The sequence below is a fragment of the Zootoca vivipara genome, chromosome 11 (genome assembly GCF_965207765.1).
Source record: "Zootoca vivipara chromosome 11, rZooViv2.hap1.1, whole genome shotgun sequence".
NCBI classification, from domain to species: domain Eukaryota; kingdom Metazoa; phylum Chordata; class Lepidosauria; order Squamata; family Lacertidae; genus Zootoca; species Zootoca vivipara.
Window position 1 is genome coordinate 57,805,988 of NC_142594.1, and position 19,873 is coordinate 57,825,860.

Consider the following 19,873-nt stretch of genomic DNA (forward strand, 5'->3'; position numbering starts at 1 on the left):
TGGTCAGTAATCACACAGTTCAAAATTGGAGTTACTCTTTATTAGCAAAAAACACAGTCTCCATGGACTTGGTTGAGTGTCAGGCCTAATGAGCAGACCAGGTGTTTTTGTTAGTGTTTGTGTTTATTGAATTTATATACTGCCCATGCCCTGAGATCTCAGAGCAGTTCACAGAAAAGTTCGTTCCTGGTGGTCTTACTCTATGAAGATCAGTTGCTGAGACTGAAAGTTCCCCATGGCTGTCTAAATCCCCTCCTCTCCAGGGCTTTCCCCAAGCAGTCAGAGACTACATCTGTGTCTAAGTCCCCTCCACCCTTTTCATGCCTCATCTGGTTCTGGGAGACAGGGGGGAAGGGGAGCTTGTTGCAGCAGGAGGGGGAGACAGGCTTGACTCTACACCAGCCTGACTCATCTCTGCCTCTCTCCCCCACCCCTCCTGCTTCAGCTTCAGCTTCTAATTCTGGACTGCTCTCTGACACAGACTCTCCCCGCTCACTAAGCCCTGTTGCCTCATCAGCTTCCAACACCTCCTCCTCCCAGTCTACTCTCTCTGACCGCTCATTGTCATCCCACCACCAATCCCCGGGCTTTGAGCCTTCTTCCCTTGAGGGTTCCCCAGCTGGTTCCTCCCACCATTGCTCTGCATCCATCAGCCCATAACATGATGGGTGGGGAAAAATGCCCCTCAGCTCATCCTGAGCCATGACTGGCTGAGCAAACCTGGGAAATTGCTGTGAAGAGTTGGGAGGGTTGGAAAATTATTGAGGAAGGCTGGCAGTTTCTTAAAGTGATATTGTCAGGGGCCCAGTTACATGTGGCTGTGGTGCAGAGGGTAGATTAGAGGAGGAGGAGTATAGGCTTAACAGCAGAAGACACATCCAAAGGAAAGGGAAGGGAAGGAGGGAGGGAGGTCTCAAGGACAGAGCAGAAGCACAGCAGGAAGAGATGCCCACTGGCCCACTGGAAAACAGGGGATCTTCTCTGCCAGGCGGCTGTTTGGCTGCTGGAGGAGTCCTTCCAGTTCTGACCCACAAATGTTTAGGGGAACTCTCGCACCCCGAGATCCCAGCAAACTCGTGCTGATGGGCCTCAGCAGGGCTTGTTCAGAAAAGTTGCCAAAAACCACAGGAAAAGAGAGGGCACTTGTGTTCATGTCCTGAATTGCAAAGGGTTGAGACGACCCTCAAGATCACTTCCCACTCTACTATCCCAGGCGAACATATGGCAGCCCCTTCACCGTAACTCCCGAAAAAGATTGCAAGAGCTGTTTGTTCCCAGCGCAAGGCTAAAATTAGCCGGTGGCAGCAGAAAAGTCATCTGTCACCTGGCCGTGGACACGGAAGAGGCTTCTCTGCTTGGCAACTCCTGCTCAAGGTGAGGGTGCTGATGAGCAAGACCCAGTGCTCTGTGCGCATGCGCACGTGCGCGCACAGCTTTACCTTTAAGGTCCTTGCCTCTGCTGCAACTTGGCCCTGGGAGTGGGGGAGAAGAAGGTTGAGCCAAGAAGCATTCCCTGGCATACGCAGGTTCTCTGGGGCTTGTGTGAGGACAGCACAAAGCCAGGCTTGTCCATTGCGGGCCACTTCTTACACGCTCACCTGCCTTTTTCTGGGTGCAGCTGTTGATACCTGCCTGCAAGTTTGGCAGCTGTTTCACGAGAGACGCTTTGAATAAAAAGCTCTTTACTGGAGGGAATTGTGGGGGGTATTATTTTTGTATTATGCTATATTTGTAGAAATCCACCACTCTTGGGAGACAATGGAGGAGTGTGCCTTTGGGGGTCAAACTGTTGGAAGGTCCCAGCCCCTTCTGTGGCTGCAGAGACCGATGTGGGAGAGACATGTTTTGTTGCAGCTAGGGCAGATGAAGGCTTCCCGTTGTGCTGCTGCAGTCGCATCAGAGCGTTTCTTCTCTCTGTGCCCCTCCCAGCGGCCATCCCTCCTCTGGTCACTGCTGTGGGTAGACGGCTTGACTGTTTCGTGTTTTTATATTGTAAAAACCGCCCTGCGATCTTTGGATGAAGGGCAGTCTAGAAATGTAATGAATGAGTAGAAGAAAATGAAGAAATCCCTCTTGCTAGATCTGCGCTGTCCAAGTGCTGAAAAGCAGCCACGGCAGCTGAGCTCCACATTCAATGTGCTCCCAGCCCCACAATAGAACAGCAGCCTAAAGGTCTGAAGAAGTGTGCATGCACACGAAAGCTCATACCAAAATAAAAACTTAGTTGGTCTTTAAGGTGCTACTGAAGGAATTTTTTTATTTTCTTCACAAGAGAGACTGACTTGAACTGCAGCCATTGTTGGTTTCCAGCTGTGGGGAAGAGGCGCTCAGGCACTCCCTCACCCACAAGGGCAGGCTCCAGCACAGACCCCATTCCTTGAGCACTGGCTAGGGAAGCATCTGATGCTCACAGTGCAGTGGGGCTCATGATCTCTGCCCTCCATGGTGTTGTGAATGACACCATGGTGCTTCTTGGCGAGAGGAGCAAAAAAAATATGAGCTTCTTGTTTTAGAGATATGACAGGGAAGGTCTGAAGGACCCCAGGCAGGCGACAGAATGTGTCTTGTTTCCTCCACACCAGGCTTCCTCAAACTCAGCCCTCCATATGTTTTGAGACTACAATTCCCATCATCCCTGGAAACTGGTCCTGCTAGCTAGGGATCGTGGGAGTTGTAGGCCAAAAAACATTTGGAGGGGCGAGTTTGAGGAAGCCTGCTCCACACCAAGGAATCGCAAAATTATGGAGTTGGAAGGTACCCCATGGGGTCATCTAGTCCAACCCCCGTGCAAGGCAGGAATCTCAGCTAAAGCATCCCTGACAGATGGCCATCCAACCTCTGCTTTAAAATCTCCTAGGAAGGAGATGCTGCAGATTTAGAGACCTCCTCAGCAGCAACAGCTGTGCAAATGGCCTGTCATAGGAAGCAGATGTTCTTTTTGACCCATGGAATGGGCACTCCTTTAGCTTCTCTCTCTCTTTGTGGGACAAAGAAATGCCCTCATGGGAAGAAATGCCCCCCTCAATTAAGAAAAACAAACACATTTGTTAACAAGTCCAAATGCATTGCAGCCCATTTTTGGGGGGGACTTTAATTGTTCATTGCCTTTAAACTGTGTCTGATGCAAAATTTATCAGCCTGGTTTAAATATAGACACATGGCACATCCGCTGCGAAAGCTCATAGCGATTCAAAATCACTGCATGTTTCCACGTCACATCAAGCAGCTGAGGGGGAAAGGGCTTCTGAAAGCCTTGTTGACACAAGGAGTTATTCAGGAACACACACACACACACAGCAGGCGGCCTTGGATTTATCAAGTGGTGGATCAGAGGCAAAATAAAAGCAGACAAAGGTCTTGAGTCTCCCTCCCTCCCCACACCACCTAGCATATTGGGATTTAAACATTTTTATCCCAGCAGAAAAAAGGTGGCTAATAAAAACAGTAAAATTGGGGGGGGGGGGTAAACATCCATTTTCTTGAAGGCGGCTCCTGAACTGTGAATCCAAGAACTTTAGGGACCAAAAACGGTAGTTATCTAAGCTGCTTATTGGGGAGCTGTGTATGTGTGTGTTTATTTACACTTACACACGCAATAAGATAAAAGAAACTAATCTAGACAAAAGTAAAAACAGAGAAAGAGAAATGAAGAAGAATGCCAAAGGCCTCCCTCACAGGTAGATCTGAACTCTTGCCTCACCCAGGAAGGAGTGGACCCTCCCAGCTTTTGCCTGGGACCTCTGCTTTCTTCTCCCCATCTCCCAACCTGGGAGATTTTCCTCCCCCTGCCTCTCACTCAGGGTCCTTCCACCCACCACCACAATCCCAATAAAGACTCAGAGCAGAGGACACCAAGGGAAACAAAAGAGAAAGAAAGAAAGAATAAAGAAGAGAAAAGGAATAGAGGAGAGAAAGAGAGCTCAAAAGCACTTCAGACTTTCCAACTGCCAGTTCCATACAATTTCCCCCCAAAAAATATTCACTCTCGGATGACATCCAGCTGTTCTGCCTTCTGCTCTGCAATGCTTTCAGGCCCAAATACTTCAACTTCACTCGTTTCCTTTCTTCTCCCACCCTGGGAGATCTTCACTTCTCAGCCTCTCATTCAGGGTCCTCCCACCAACCACCTTCTATATCTATTTTTACAAACATTTTTGGTGAATCTTTCCCATCCCGCTGCCCCAACCCCTGGGTAACTGACGGTTTCCTGGAAAACTTTAAGAGCCTAAGACAAGGCAAGCTGCTGGATCAGGCCCAAGGGGACCCAAGCCAGTCCAGGATCTTGCTCTCACAGGGGCCAACCAGATGCCCATTATAGGAAGCCCACAAGCAGCAGGCTGAGTGCAAGAGCAGCAAGTCTCCACAGAGTGACATGTCTAGCAGTGTCCCTCCCCTCCTGTTGTTGTCTGAGGGGGGAGCATCCTGGCTCTGCCCTCAACTTTACATTGCATCTGGATTGGACAGAGTTTTGGGGGGACAGGGGGCGGGCAGGTGGGGGGGACTCCCTGGTCCTGAATGGGGTAACTGTGCCCCTGAAGGACCAGGTGCGCAGGTCAATTCTGTGTCCAGGGCAGCTGTCTATCAGCTCCATTTGGTACACAGGCTGAGACCCTACCTGCCCGCAGACTGTCTCGCCAGAGTGGTGCATGCTCTAGTTATCTCTTGCTTGGACTACAGCAATGCGCTCTACGTGGGGCTACCTTTGAAGGTGACCCGGAAACTACAATTAATCCAGAATGCGGCAGCTAGACTGAGGACTGGGAGCGGCTGATGAGACCACATAACACTAGTCTTGAAAGACCTACATTGGCTCCCAGGACGTTTCCAAGCACAATTCAAAGTGTTGGTGCTGACCTTTAAAGCCCTAAATGGCCTCGGTCCAGTATACCTGAAGGAGCATCTCCACCCCCATCATCCAGCCTGGACACTGAGGTCCAGCGCCGAGTCTTCTGCCGGTTCCCTCCCTGCGAGAAGTGAGGTTACAGGGAACCAGACAGAGGGCCTTCTCAGTAGTGGCACCTGCCCTGTGGAATGCCCTCCCAGCAGATGTCAAGGAAATAAACAACTACCTGACTTTTAGAAGACATCTGAAGGCAGCCCTGTTTAGGGAAGTTTTTAATGTTTGATCTTTTACCATGTTTTTAATGTTCTGTTTGAAGCCGCCCAGTGTTGTTGTTGTTGTTGTTGTTGTTGTTGTTGTTGTTTATACCCTGCCTTTTTCCCTGACAGGGGCTCAAGGCACCTTTCATTAAATATTTTATTTTTCCATTTTACAGCATTCAACAATGACTAAAAACCTACACAAATCAAATAATGTTTTCTGTGACTTCCCTCCCCTTCTGCGGTTTCTTATTTTTCTATTATTTTAACTTACTGCATATCCAAATTTATCCTCTTTACAAATTTATAATTCCTTCAAATTTCTTACTGCTCGTGTTTATATCACTCCTGCTAACATGTTTAATTGGTTACAATTTCTTTTTCATGTATTCAATAAATTTCCCCCATTCTGTTACAAAAAGCCTATCATCTTGATCTCTTAATCTTCCGGTAAGTTTTGCCACCTCTGCATATTCCATCAGTTTTAATTGCCAATTGTCTTTTAATTGCCAGTTGTCTCTTTCTGGAGCCAGTTGCTCCTTCCAATTTTGGGCAAATATCAATTGGGCAGCTGTGGTAGCATATATAAATAGTTCCGTTTCACCCCCCCCCCCCGAAAGACCAAAGATCAGTCATAGTAACATCACAGAATGATAGAACTGTGGAGTTGAAAGGGGACCCCCAGGGGTCATCTAGTCCAACCCCCTGCAGTGCAGGAATCTCAGCTAAAGCATCCATGGCAGATGACCATCCAACCTCTGCTTAAAAACTGCCAAGGAAGGAGAGTCCGCCACCTCTCACGGGAGTCTGTTCCACGGCTGAACAGCTCTCACTGTCAGAAAGACTTCCTGATGTTTAGTCAGAATCTCCTTTTTTGTAACTTGAAGCCGTTGGTTCGCCTCCTACCCTGCAGAGCAGGAAATAACAAGCTTGCTCCCTCTTCCATGTGACAGCCCTTGAGGCATTTGAAGATGGCTCTCCTATCTCAGTCTCCTCTTTTCCAGGCTAAACATACCCAGCTCCTTCAACCGTTCCTCATCAGGCATTGTAGCACCTAACAGATTTATTGTGGCAGGGGGGAAAGCATGTGTGGGCCACAGCCCATTTCCATCAGATGCATGAAAGTTTGATAATATGCTACGGTTTCCTTTCCACCTATGCCTAGGAATATATTTCTAGGAAACATCCCAAATTACATCACATATCTGAGCAAAGCGAGCTGCAGTTTCCAAAAGCTGTGTGATTTCAGCCACTGGCTGCTTGACAACACAAGACAGACAATTCTTTGTGGCTCCAGATGTGGAGAGACTGCAATTCCCATCATCCCTGGACATCAGGTAGAGGAGGAGGAAGTCTAATGAGACTTGGAGGGCTTCCAGATTAGCGAAAAGAAAGAAGGAAAAGGTGACAAGTGTCAAGGATCTTTCAGCTAAGGATCCCGCTGCCATGGATACGGTGATCTGCTTATAGCTCCAGGGCATGATTCTGCAACCCCCAGGCTGGAGGAAGGCCCGGTTTACACCAGAGGAAAGAGGAGCTATTTCTTCAGCATCAGCCTGCAAGTGCAACAGGAGGTGTAGCCTGGTGTTTAAAAACCACTTATGAATTTATTAAATGGTTTGCAAATCCTTGTATGGGCCAAACAGGATGTGTTGCTCCAAGTTAATTAACCCGGATTAAATGCCACTCACTGGGACCAAGGCGGTGTTATTAGCTGGTGGGATTTGTGATTGTTATTGTCATTAAGTCATTAGTCTCTTTCTATACAATTCTCTCAAGGCAATATACACTACGAACAAAACAAAAACCACACACAGTTAAACAGCAGAAACGTTTAAAACTAAAGCCACGCAAAATAAACCTTTTCATCACCAAGCAAAAATATGAGAACATCTGCTAAATCTGAGCTCCAATGCTCAGACTCCGTCTTAAACTGGACTTTGTAACTGAATTACTACTTTCAGCCTGCCTCAACAAAGTTGCTGTATCTGTTACCCTTCAACAAGTATTCCGAGTGAGTCAAAGATACTTTCACCTTTTACAAGACTATATTGTGTGTGATTGTTGTTTTAAGATGAAAATACCAGGAGAATCCGGTCTGCCTTAAAGCATCCTGGATTAGTTAAACTCAAAGGCTAAAACCAGGCTATTTAAGCTTCTCTTAAATAGGGATGGGACCCAGGTGGCGCTGTGAGTTAAACCACAGAGCCTAGGACTTGCTGATCAGAAGGTCGGCGGTTCGAATCCCTGCAACGGGGTGAGCTCCTGTGGCTTGGTCCCAGCTCCTGCCCACCTAGCAGTTCAAAAGCACATCAAAGTGCAAGTAGATAAATAGGGACCGTTCCGGCGGGAAGGTAAACGGTGTTTCTGTGCGCTGCTCTGGTTCGCCAGAAGCGGCTTAGTCATGCTGGCCACATGACCCGGAAGCTGTCTGCAGACAAACGCCGGCTCCCTCGGCCTATAGAGCGAGATGAGCGCCGCAACCCCAGAGTCGGACACGACTGGACCTGATGGTCAGGGGGCCCTTTACCTTTACCTAAATAGGGATGACAATCTGCTGAACTCACAAATGTGAGGAAATAATATCTGATAAATTTAGCCTCTCCTAGCATCTATTCACATCCCAACAGGATTCAGCAGCTGCTTTACCAACACAGCAGCAGTCTGACACACACACACACACAGCAATCAGGAAGAAAACACTGCAAAAATAAAAGTGAAAGTGAAAGGGACCCTTGGCTAATGCTCTGGGAGGACCTTTGACACCCCTCAGCGTTTTCTCTGGAACATGGTAACGCAGCTGTGGCGGGGGGGGGGGGGCAGGCCAGGTGTGGGAGGGCCCCCGGTCCCTAATCACAGCTCCTGACATTCCTTTTTTCACCTCTTGCAAGGGAATCCCTAGGCAGCCAGGGAGAAAGCCTTCCTGGTACACAGAGGTATTTTCAGAAAGTCTGTTGGGTGTGAAATTAATGTTGTAGAAAAAGCAGCACTTGAAGCAGTTTTGCTCTCCGCTCTGTCCCCCCCCCCCGTTTCGCACCAGGATGCTCGGCTCCTCCAGCCGCTCGCCTCGCGCATCTCTCCAGCTTGCGGGGACTGAGTCGGTCTCTTGACTCCACTGGTGTGCAGCTCTGTGCTAAGGATAATGTGTGACGAGCATAAATAATCCACGTCTACAGCACTAATAAATAAGTCAGGGCCCGGAGGAATCATAATACCTGCCTGGCGTCTCTCGAACACCTGGGGGGGAGAGGTGGCAAAGCCAGTGGCATTGCCCAACACACATGCCTCTCAGCCATGCAGCCACCAGCCACAAACTCCCCCTCTTGTCATCGGACTCCTGCTCCATTCTCATGGACGAGAGGAGTTAAATCCATGCGCTTCTTCCCTCTTCCTCCTGGGCCTGGGATGCCCCCCATCCCCACATGGCTTCACGGCTCCTGAGCAATGTGATGATACCAGGGTCCCCGGAGAGGAGAGGAGAAGGTGAGAGCAGGCAGTCATCCCTCGCCTACTCCTTCCCCCCTCCCATTCACTGGCTATTCTCCAAGGCTAAAAATACGCAGGCTCTGACTGCTTAGGTGGGTGCTGGCTTGCAGGCTCCAGTGAGCCAGAGGCAAAGAAGGCTGGGCTGGAGAATCATGGAACTGTAAAGCTGGAAGGGACCCTGAGGGCCATCTAGCCCAACCCCCTGCAATGCAGGAATCTCAGTGAAATCGGCCATGGCAGGTGGCTGTCCATGACAGCCAAGTGAGGGAAGGTTGTGTCCCTGCACTTTCAGGACTTGGACAGCAACCCTGGCTGACTTTTCAACTCTGTCAATCTACGGCAGGCATCCCCAAACTGCGGCCCTCCAGATGTTTTGGCCTACAACTCCCATGATCCCTAGCTAACAGGATCAGTGGTCAGGGAAGATGGGAATTGTAGTCCAAAACATCTGGAGGGCTGGTTTGGGGGTGCCTGATCTACGGTATTTCCTCTGTGCCCTTCAGTCTCCACAGGTGTCTAGTGGAAGGAGGGACTTGCTCCTCCAAGCAAGGCAGCTGAGGTGGGAGAATCGCCCTGGGGGATTCAGGGGGACCTCTCCCTCAACTGGGAGAGGCATTTCATGGAGTCGTAGAATGGTGGACTCCAACCCCCCTTGCAATGCTGGAATCTCAGCTGAAGCATCCAGGGCAGATGGCCATCCAACCTCTGCTTAAAAACCTCCAAGGAAGGAGAGTCCACCACCTCACAAGGGAGACCGTTCCACTGTCTAACGGCTCTTACTCTCAGAAAGCTCTTCCTGGTGTTGAGTTGGAGTCTCCTTTCTTGTAACTTGAAGCCACTGTTTCGAGTCCTGCCTTCCAAAACAAGTTTGCTCCCTCTTCCATATGAAAGCCCTTCAGATAGTTGAAGATGGCTCTCCTGTCTCCTCTCAGTCTCCTCTTTTCCAGTCTAAACATACCCAGATCCTTCAACCGTTCCTCATAAGGCTTAGTTTCCAGACCCTTGATCATCCTAGTTGCCCTCCTCTGCACATCTCCCAGCTTGTCAACATCCTTCTTAAATTGTGAGCCCAGGACTGGAGCCAGGACTCCAGGTGTGGTCTGAGCAAGGCAGAAGAGAGTGGGACTATGACTTTCCTTGAGTTGGACACTAGACTTTTGTCCGTGCAGCATCAGAGTCACCTCCCAGAACACACAGGGGGGGCTGAGAGTCCTTGGGTCCTGCTCTGCCTGGGCTCACTGCACCTCAAGCCACTCGCAGCAGAGTGCCTGAACGGATGCAAAGGAAAGGACTGTCATCATCTTCTGTGCCTGGGGCAGGCGAGCCCAGTTACGTAATGCGGAGGAGCTGCGTGATGGATGGGCCTGGAGGCTGAGCCCTCCTTTTGGCTTCCTCCTGGGGCAACTCCTCTAAACCCTTTCCCACATTTTGAGGCCCCAGACTGTCCTCTCATTCCCCCCCTCCCCTCCATCTCTCTCCCTTCCTTTTAATTTATCCGGCTCTGCAGGAGCAGCAGTGAAGTTACTGTGCAGTTGTGGGAGCCCAAAGGCGGAGTGGTTGCCATGGTGATGAGTAGCCCCTCTACAGAGAGAGAGAGAGAGAGAGAGAGAGAGAGAGAGAGAGAGAGAGAGAGAGAGAGAGGGAGGGAGGGAGGGAGGGAAAGGAGGAGAGCTGGGAAGAGAAAAGGCTTCTGGTGGTTGGTTTTGCCTGTGAGCATAGAATCAAAGAATTGTAGAGTTGGAAGGGGGCACCAAGGGGAATCTAGTCCAACCCCCTGCAATGCAAGAATATGCAGTGGTCCCTTAAGGGGATTGAACCTGCGACCTTGGGGTTATCAGCACCACACTTTAACCAACCGAGTTATCCAGGGTTGGATACAACCTACACGATACCTAACTAAAATATAAAATTGTCAAGAATGTCATGACACGGTAGGTCAGTGTTTCTCAACCAGTGTGCCTCCAGATGCTTTGGGACTACAACTCCCATCATTCCTGACCACTGGTCTTGCTAGCTAGGGATGATGGGAGTTGTAGTCCCAAAACATCTGGAGGCACACTGGTTGAGAAACACTGCGGTAGGTGGTGTGGTCACGAACTAGTGGTACTGCAAATTTACTGGGTGGCTGAGTGGGCTTTTTGTACCCTCCACCATCCCTGATCACCTCCAAGACCAAAATGCATTTCCAGCAGCTGGTTGTGGACAACAGGCAGCAGTAGAGAGGCTCATGGGAGGAAGAAGATGGTCCAGTGAGGTGGAGGCAAGCAGAGGAGGAGCAGGAAAAGGAGGAAGAGGCTGAGCTGCCTAGCAAGGATCCGCTTTCTACCCCATCCTCTCCTCCCTTGGCTTTCCATATTAAAGGAATTAATTCAATAGCAAGCAGGTCTCTCTGAGGGAGATGACAGAGCAGGAAGCCCGATAGCCCCAGGAAGATCCTGCTGTGAGAAATTGCACAATGTGCTGCAGTTATAGACAGAAGCAGGTTTGTCTTCTCCTGCTCTGGAGGGGAGGGCCCAAACCAATGGCTTCAAGCTACAAGAAAGGAGATTCCTGCTAAACATCAGGAAGAACTTTCTGACAGGAAGAGTTGCTCCACAATGCAAGGGATTCCCACGGGAGGTGGTGGACTCCCCATCTGTCATGGTTGCTTTAGTTGAGAGCCAGTGTGGTGTAGTGGTTAAGAGCGGTAGACTCATAATCTGGGGAACTGGGTTCACGTCTCTGCTCCTCCACATGCAGATGCTGGGTGACTTTGGACTAGTCACACTTCTCTGAAGTCTCTCAGCCCCACTCACCTCACAGGGTGTTTGTTGTGGGGGAGGAAGGGAAAAGAGAATGTTAGTCGCTTTGAGACTCCTTCGAGTAGTGATAAAGTGGGATATCAAATCCAAACTACTCCTTTTCCTCCTCCTCCTCCTCCTCCTCCTCCTCCTCCTCCTCCTCCTCCTCCTCCTCCTCCTCCTCCTCTTCTTCTTCTTCTTCTTCTTCTTCTTCTTCTTCTTCTTCTTCTTCTTCTTCTTCTTCTTCTTTCAAGCGCCTGGTCCCCAAGCTGCATGCAAAGTCCCTGAAGCAAACACCTGAAACAAAAATGCAGTTCTTGGAGGAGGGGGCGCAACATGGTCCCACCTGACTCCACCACCTGAGATCTGGGTGGCTGCACTTGGCACCAGCTGGGTCATCTTCAAGGGCAGTCTCACATACAGCACATTGCAGTAGCCTACGCAGGAGTTTCCTGGAGCACGTGCCACAGCTGCAATGCTATCCTAGTCCAGGAAAGACCATTGCTGGAGATAGGTGCTCCTCTTTCCACTGTTGCACACCACCCCAATCTCTGAGCCGTTTTGAGGGGATCCAGGCAGACTTACCCAGGGTCCGTGTTTCCTTTGGCCAAGAGCGAAGACTGTGCTGTCTCTGTGATATGTGGTTTGTGTATTGCTTCGCCCCCCCTAAGGTGTCTCCTGAGACAGACGGAGGCCGACAAAAATACTTGGTACTACACTTGGGCAAAAAAAATGAAAGGCACAAATACAGGATGGGCGCACCTGGCTTGAGAGCAGTACATGTGAAAAGGATCTAGGAGTCTTGGTAGACCACAGACTTGACATGAGTCAGCAGTGTGATGCAGCAGCTCAAAAAGCCAATGCAATTCTAGGCTGCATCAATAGGAATATAGCATCTAGATCAAGGGAAGTAATAGTACCACTGTATTCTGCTCTGGTCAGACCTCACCTGGAGTACTGTGTCCAGTTCTGGGCACCACAGTTCAAGAAGGATACTGACAAGCTGGAACGTGTCCAGAAGAGGGCAACCAAAATGGTCCAAGGCCTGGAAACGATGCCTTATGAGGAACGGCTTAGGGAGCTGGCTATGTTTAGCCTGGAGAAGAGAAAGTTAAGGGGTGATATGATAGCCATGTTCAAATATATAAAAGGATGTCATATAGAGGAGGATGAAAGGTTGTTTTCTGCTGCTCCAGAGAAGCGGACACGGAGCAATGGATTCAAACTACAAGAAAGAAGATTCCACCTAAACATTAGGAAGAACTTCCTGACAGTAAGAGCTGTTCGACAGTGGAATTTGCTACCAAGGAGTGTGGTGGAGTCTCCTTCTTTGGAGGTCTTTAAGCGGAGGCTTGACAGCCATATGTCAAGTATGCTTTGATGGTGTTTCCTGCTTGGCAGGGGGTTGGACTGGATGGCCCTTGTGGTCTCTTCCAACTCTATGATTCTATGAAAATTTTGCTGCACATTTTGTGATGTTAAATCTCTGCAGAGGCTCTCTTGCCAAAGAGCACTTGCCCCAAACCTGGAACGAGGTATCCAGGGGTTTCTCCTTTAATACTTTAAGGGGAAAAATACCGAAGAACAACAGGTTGCAGGACTGAAAGTGCAGAGGAGGAAAGCATCCCTGTGGCTTTCATTAAGCGGAAACCATTTGATCTGGAATGGATGGAGGAGGAGAAAAACAGAGCCCCCCAGCAGAGCCGTTTCACTGAGTCACTGCATCCGAAGACTCATGGATAATAGTTCTGGGAAGGCATTTCTGGGTCAGGCCAAGCCAGCCTCTCACGGCCACGTGGATCTTCTTGCACAGCCAATGTCCATCTTCCCTCTCCTTGCCATTCAGCTGCTCTTTAGGAAATTATGGCTCTCCTGCCCTTATGCAGATGTGGACAGACACCTGCCCATCCCATCTTGATATAACGGCAATGATGATGATGATGATGATAGTAAGAATTACTAGGCTCCATATTGACAGCTGCATGGATTATTATAGCCAGGAAGTGGAAGGGGCAAGCAGAATATAAAATGGAAGAATGGTATAAAGGAGTGTGGGGTATAGCTATTAATGATAAATTTACATGTGCCATTAAAGGTAAGACAGGGAATATGCAGGGGAAATGATTTTGAGGAGATATGGAGGGTGTTTGTAGAATCTGTACTGTTAAAACGGAAAGGGGTCAAACCATTGCAAGACGTGTTGAAATTTTGGGAGATTGGGTAGTTACGATGAAATGGTCTTGGGGGTGGGCTGCACATGTTTATTCTTATTTATTTATGATTTGTCAAAATAAAGGAAAAGGGGGGGACAGAATTACCAGACCCCACATTACAACCATTTCACACCCAGACCTCAAAGCTGCACCAGAATCGATATCTACTGTTTGAACATTTTGATTTTAAAAAGTCACTGGCAGGGACACGACAGGATGAAATCCAATGTTTCATAAATGATTTCTTAATGCAACAGTGTGAAGTATTTAGCTGCCGGGCAATGTGCTTTACTCAAGATTCCTGCACTGCAGAGGATTGGACTAGATGACCCTTAGGGGTTCCTCCCAACTCTACAATTCTACGAAATCCCAATATTTAAGGAGATGTTGCCTCTCAGAGCACCTGCTTTGCATGCAGAAGGTGCTCAGCTTGATCCCTGCTATCTCCAGGTAAAGCTGGAGGAGGAGGGAACCCTGCCTGAAACCATGAAGTGCCACTGCTGCCAGTCAGAGCAGACAATACCAAGCTAAATGGACCAGTGGTCTGGCTCAGTTTACGGCAGCTTCCAATGTTTGCACCGTGACTTTCTACAGCCCTTCTACAAGTGCCAAAACATCTGCAGCTGCTTTTTAAAAGGGGGAGCATATAAATGTACATTTCTTGCAGACCAGTTTGAGTGGGCAAGAACTTGAGACTCTCTCTGAGGAGGTCAGTTCCCCAACACAGCAGCCAGATGTATGGAGGAACGTGACTCATAGAAGTAGAAGGCCCAGGGATCGCTCTGAATGCTTAGAATTACACAACCGTTTTGAAGTGCTCATGGAAGACGAGGAACAGACTCCACCTGAGGATCTCTCCCTCATCACAGTTGATGAGGAATATGAAGACGAGCAGCAAAGTCAGTCCTCCGGGAATATTCAGGTAACCTTGGAAGGGACAGCACATGGAAGAATCCCAACCAAGCCTATGAAGAGGCGTATAGTGGTGATAGGGGATTCCCTACTGAGGGGTACAGAAGCAGTGATCTGTGGGCCTGACAAGATGTCTCGAGAGGTGTGCTGTCTACCTGGGGCCAAGATCAAAGATGTAACAGAACGGCTGCAAGGAATCATAAAACCCACCGACAAATACCCCTTCCTTTTGGTGCATGTGGGAACCAATGACACTGCAAGCCATAGCTTACAGAAGATCAAAAATGATTATGAGGCTCTGGGCAGGAAGTTGAAGCAATTAGATGCACAAATTTTCATCTCTTCTGTCCTCCCAGTTGAACGACATGGCCCAGGGAGAGAGGGAAAAATAGGAGAAGTGAACAACTGGCTTCGCAAATGGTGCAAACAGGAACGGTTTGGATTCCTAGATCACGGTCTGCAGTTTCTTGAAGATGGACTTCTGGCAAGTGATGGACTGCACCTCACAAAAGTTGGGAGGAATGTTTTTGCCACAAAACTCAAAAACCTCATCAGGAGGGCTTTAAACTGACTTATGTGGGGGAGGGAGACAGTGGTCCTGAAGGTAGGAGTCTATCAAATGCTGAAGATGATCATCCAAATGTCAAGGACCAAATGGAGCAAGCAGCATGCAGACCTAGTGGTGGGACGAAAATACCCTTAAATAAGAGACATGGGGGAATGATCAACGGTCTTCAATGTCTGTATACTAATGCACAGAGCATGGGAAATAAACAAGATGAACTTGAGCTCTTGGTACAGCAAACTAAATATGACATAATAGGCATCACTGAAACCTGGTGGGATGAGTCTCATGACTGGAATGTAGTAATAGAGGGATACAATCTATTTAAGAGAAATAGACCAAACAGGAAAGGAGGAGGAGTAGCTTTATATGTTAGGGATATGTATACCTGTGAAGAGATCCAGGATTTAAAACTTCAAAGCCAAATTGAGAGTATCTGGGTCAAAATTAAGGGAGAGAAAAACAACAGTGATCTCATTGTGGGAGTTTACTATAGATCCCCAAGCCAAACTGAGGACACAGATGATGCCTTCCTGGAACAGATGGCCAAGCATTCCAAAGGAAGTGAGATAGTAGTAATGGGGGATTTCAACTATCCTGATATTTGTTGGATGTCAAACTCAGCCAAGAGCATAAGGTCGAACAGATTCCTCACTGGCCTTGCAGACAACTTCATTGTCCAGAAAGTGGGAGAAGCAACAAGAGGATCAGCCATTTTAGATCTGGTCCTAACCAATAGTGATGACTTGGTTAGTGGGGTAGAAGTGGCAGGATCATTAGGTGGGAGTGACCATGCTCTTCTGGAGTTTATTATCCAGCGGAAAGGAGCAACCAAGCATACTAAGGTCCAAATTCTAGACTTTAAGAAAGCCGACCAGAAAACTTAGGGAAACGCTGGGTGAAATCCCATGGACAGTAATACTAAAAGGGAAGGGAGTTCATGATGGTTGGGAGTTTGTTAAAAGGGAGATATTAAAAGCACAACTTCAGGCAATACCAATGAGACGGAAACATGGAAGGTGCCTAAAGAAGCCAGGCTGGCTATCTAAAGAACTTTTGACTGAGTTAAGATTTAAAAGGGATATGTACAAAAAATGGAAAAGGGGGGAAATCTCCAGAGAGGAATTCAAACATATAGCCAGCACGTGTAGAGACAAAGTCAGAAAGGCTAAAGCACAGAATGAACTCAGGCTCGCTAGAGAGGTTAAAAGCAACAAAAAGGGCTTTTATGGGTATGTCCGTAGCAAAAGGAAAAACAAGGAAACAGTGGGGTCACTCAGAGGAGAAGATGGTGAAATGCAAACAGGGGACAGAGAAAGGGCAGAACTCCTCAATGCCTTCTTTGCCTCAGTCTTCTCCAAGAAAGAAAACAACGCCCGACCTGAAGAATATGGAGCAGATGATTCAGCAGGGGAAACACAGCCCAGAATAAGTAAGGAGGTAGTACAAGAATACTTGGCTAGTTTAGATGTATTCAAGTCTCCAGGGCCAGATGAACTACATCCAAGAGTATTAAAAGAACTGGCAGAGGTGATTTCAGAACCACTGGCAATAATCTTTGAAAATTCCTGGAGAACAGGCGAAGTTCCAGCAGACTGGAGGAGGGCAAATGTTGTCCCTATTTTCAAAAAGGGGAAAAGAGAGGACCCAAACAATTACCGCCCAGTCAGCCTGACATCAATACCAGGAAAGATTCTAGAGCAGATCATTAAGCAAACAGTCTGTGAGCACCTAGAAAGAAACTCTGTGATCACTAAAAGTCAGCATGGGTTCCTGAAAAATAAGTCATGTCAGACTAATCTGATCTCATTTTTTGACAGAATTACAAGCCTGGTAGATGAAGGGAACGCTGTGGATGTAGCCTATCTTGATTTCAGCAAGGCCTTTGACAAGGTGCCCCATGATATTCTTGTAAAGAAGCTGGTAAAATGTGGGCTAGACAATGCTACCATTCAGTGGATTTGTAACTGGCTTACTGACCGAACCCAAAGGGTGCTCATCAATGGCTCCTCCTCATCCTGGAGAGTAGTGACTAGTGGGGTGCCACAGGGTTCTGTCTTGGGCCCAGTCTTGTTCAACATCTTTATCAATGACTTGGATGATGGGCTTGAGGGCATCCTGAGCAAGTTTGCAGATGACACCAAATTGGGAGGGGTGGCTAACACCCCAGAGGACAGGATCACACTTCAGAATGACCTTAACAGATTAGACAACTGGGCCAAAGCAAACAAGATGAATTTTAACAAGGAGAAATGTAAAGTACTACACTTGGGGGAAAAAAAATGAAAGGCACAAATACAGGATGGGAGACACCTGGCTTGAGAGCAGTACATGTGAAAAGGATCTAGGAGTCTTGGTAGACCACAAACTTGACATGAGTCAGCAGTGTGATGCAGCAGCTAAAAAAGCCAATGCAATTCTGGGCTGCATCAATAGGAGTATAGCATCTAGATCAAGGGAAGTAATAGTACCACTGTATTCTGCTCTGGTCAGACCTCACCTGGAGTACTGTGTCCAGTTCTGGGCACCACAGTTCAAGAAGGATACTGATAAGCTGGAACGTGTCCAGAAGAGGGCAACCAAAATGGTCAAAGGCCTGGAAACGATGCCTTATGAGGAACGGCTTAGGGAGCTGGGTATGTTTAGCCTGGAGAAGAGAAGGTTAAGGGGTGATATGATAACCATGTTCAAATATATAAAAGGATGTCATATAGAGGAGGGAGAAAGGTTGTTTTCTGCTGCTTCAGAGAAGCGGACACGGAGCAACGGATTCAAACTACAGGAAAGAAAATTCCACCTAAACATTAGGAAGAACTTCCTGACAGTAAGAGCTGTTCGGCAGTGGAATTTGCTGCCAAGGAGTGTGGTGGAGTCTCCTTCTTTGGAGGTCTTTAAGCAGAGGCTTGACACCCATCTGTCAGGAATGCTTTGATGGTGTTTCCTGCTTGGCAGGGGGTTGGACTGGATGGCCCTTGTGGTCTCTTCCAACTCTATGATTCTATGATTCTATCCTTTCCCCAAAGATGCTTCCAAGCAGAGCAGGGGTGCAGCAGCTGGTCCTTTTGCTGCCTGTGGTGCCTGCCCCTCCCTTGTTTTTTCTCCTGCCAAGGTCTCTGTGCCTGTCAACCCAAGCTCAGCCCAGTCCACCGCTAGCTTTGCTCCTCTGGGCATACCTGCCAAGTTGCTGTCAGAGAAATAAGGGACCGGGCCAAAAATAGCAGACCGGAAGTAGCGCTGCCGCCATTTTGGAACTGGGCGGAGCATGCTCAGAAGTGACTTTTGATGCTGCTTTGCCCAGTTCCAAAATGGCCACTGCGCCAGAAGTCGCACTGCAGCCATTTTGGAACTGGGCAGAGCACCATCAAAAGTCGCTTCTGAGCATGCTCCGCCCAGTTCCAAAATGGCCACCGTGCCAGAATAAACCGGGGGGAAACAAAAAAAACCCGTTTTTTCAGCTAGGAACAGCTGGAAAAACGGGGATTTCCCGGGGGAAACGGGAGACTTGGCAGCTATGCCTTTGGGTTTCTTACTTACTTACTTACTTACTTACTTACTTACTTACTTACTTACTTACTTACTTTTTGGTTCAGTTTAAAAATAATTGAAGATCAGTTCTCAACAAATGAAGGCAGCCTATTCTGGGCAAGTTGAAGTTGATTCTGGAAAAGGAGAACAAAGTGAATGATTGTGTTGATGAGGGAGGGGGCATCTGGAAGAGTCACTTGTGGTCTGAGGTTGGGCCATTGCTGCTTCCTGCTGGTCTCCTCAGAAGGAACCATGCCAGGTGGACAATTTGTTTGACTAAAAAGTACCCTACAGAGCAGGGTCCCAGCTGGATCTGAGGGTATTAATCAATTGGCTTTTTCCAAAAAGGGTGCAACACAACCTGGGCATCTGTTCCTCCTCTGTTAAGTATAATGGTTTAATTCACACAGAAATGAAAAGTGTGCATGTATTAATGCCTCGGCCCAGTATACCTGAAGGAGGGTCTCCACCTCCATCGTTCTGTCCAGTGCTGATGGCCTTCTGGCAGTTCCCTCATTGCAAGAAGCCAGGTTGCAGGGAACCAGGCAGAGGGCCTTTTCGGTAGTGGCACCCGCCCTGTGGAACATTCTCCCATCAGATGTCAAAGAGAACAACAATTACCAGACTTTTAGAAGACATCTGAAGGCAGCCCTGTTTAGGGAAGCTTTAAATGTTTAATAAATTATTGCATTTTAATATTTATGTTGGAAGCCGCCCAGAGTGGCTGGGGAAACCCAGCCAGATGGGCGGGGTATAAATATGTTGTTGTTGTTGTTGTTGTTGTTGTTGTTGTTGTTGTTGTTGTTGTTGTTGTTGTTTAAAATGGAAAACGGTTAAATGTGTATTGCTGAAAGGTTCCTAACAAGGGGGAGTTTCACAAGATTTTTTCTAAAGGACTCTGAGCTGTAACTAGTTTATGCTTACCTATTGATTGTTTCTCTCCTATGTACTGAGAGTGAACCGTTGATCATGTGATGAAGGTCTTCAGTTTGGGAGGGTGGTGGCCGTGAGTCGTTCTCCGAATGCAAAGAGAGAGAGACCGCTGCTTTTAGGTCTGATTGGATTACATCGTATTTTGTAAGATGCTGAGCCTGTGCTGGACAGCACAAGATATTGTACATATAGGGATTTTTGATGCTTAAATTCTGTTTTGAAGAAACTTCTGCCAGTAAAAGTTTAAACAATATTTCCATGGGTCTTCATTTCCAAAGGAAATGTGCCCAGTTGCTTCAAACTGCGCAATATTTAATGCCTGCAACATCCTCTCTCCCCAGAACCACAACATGGTGCTG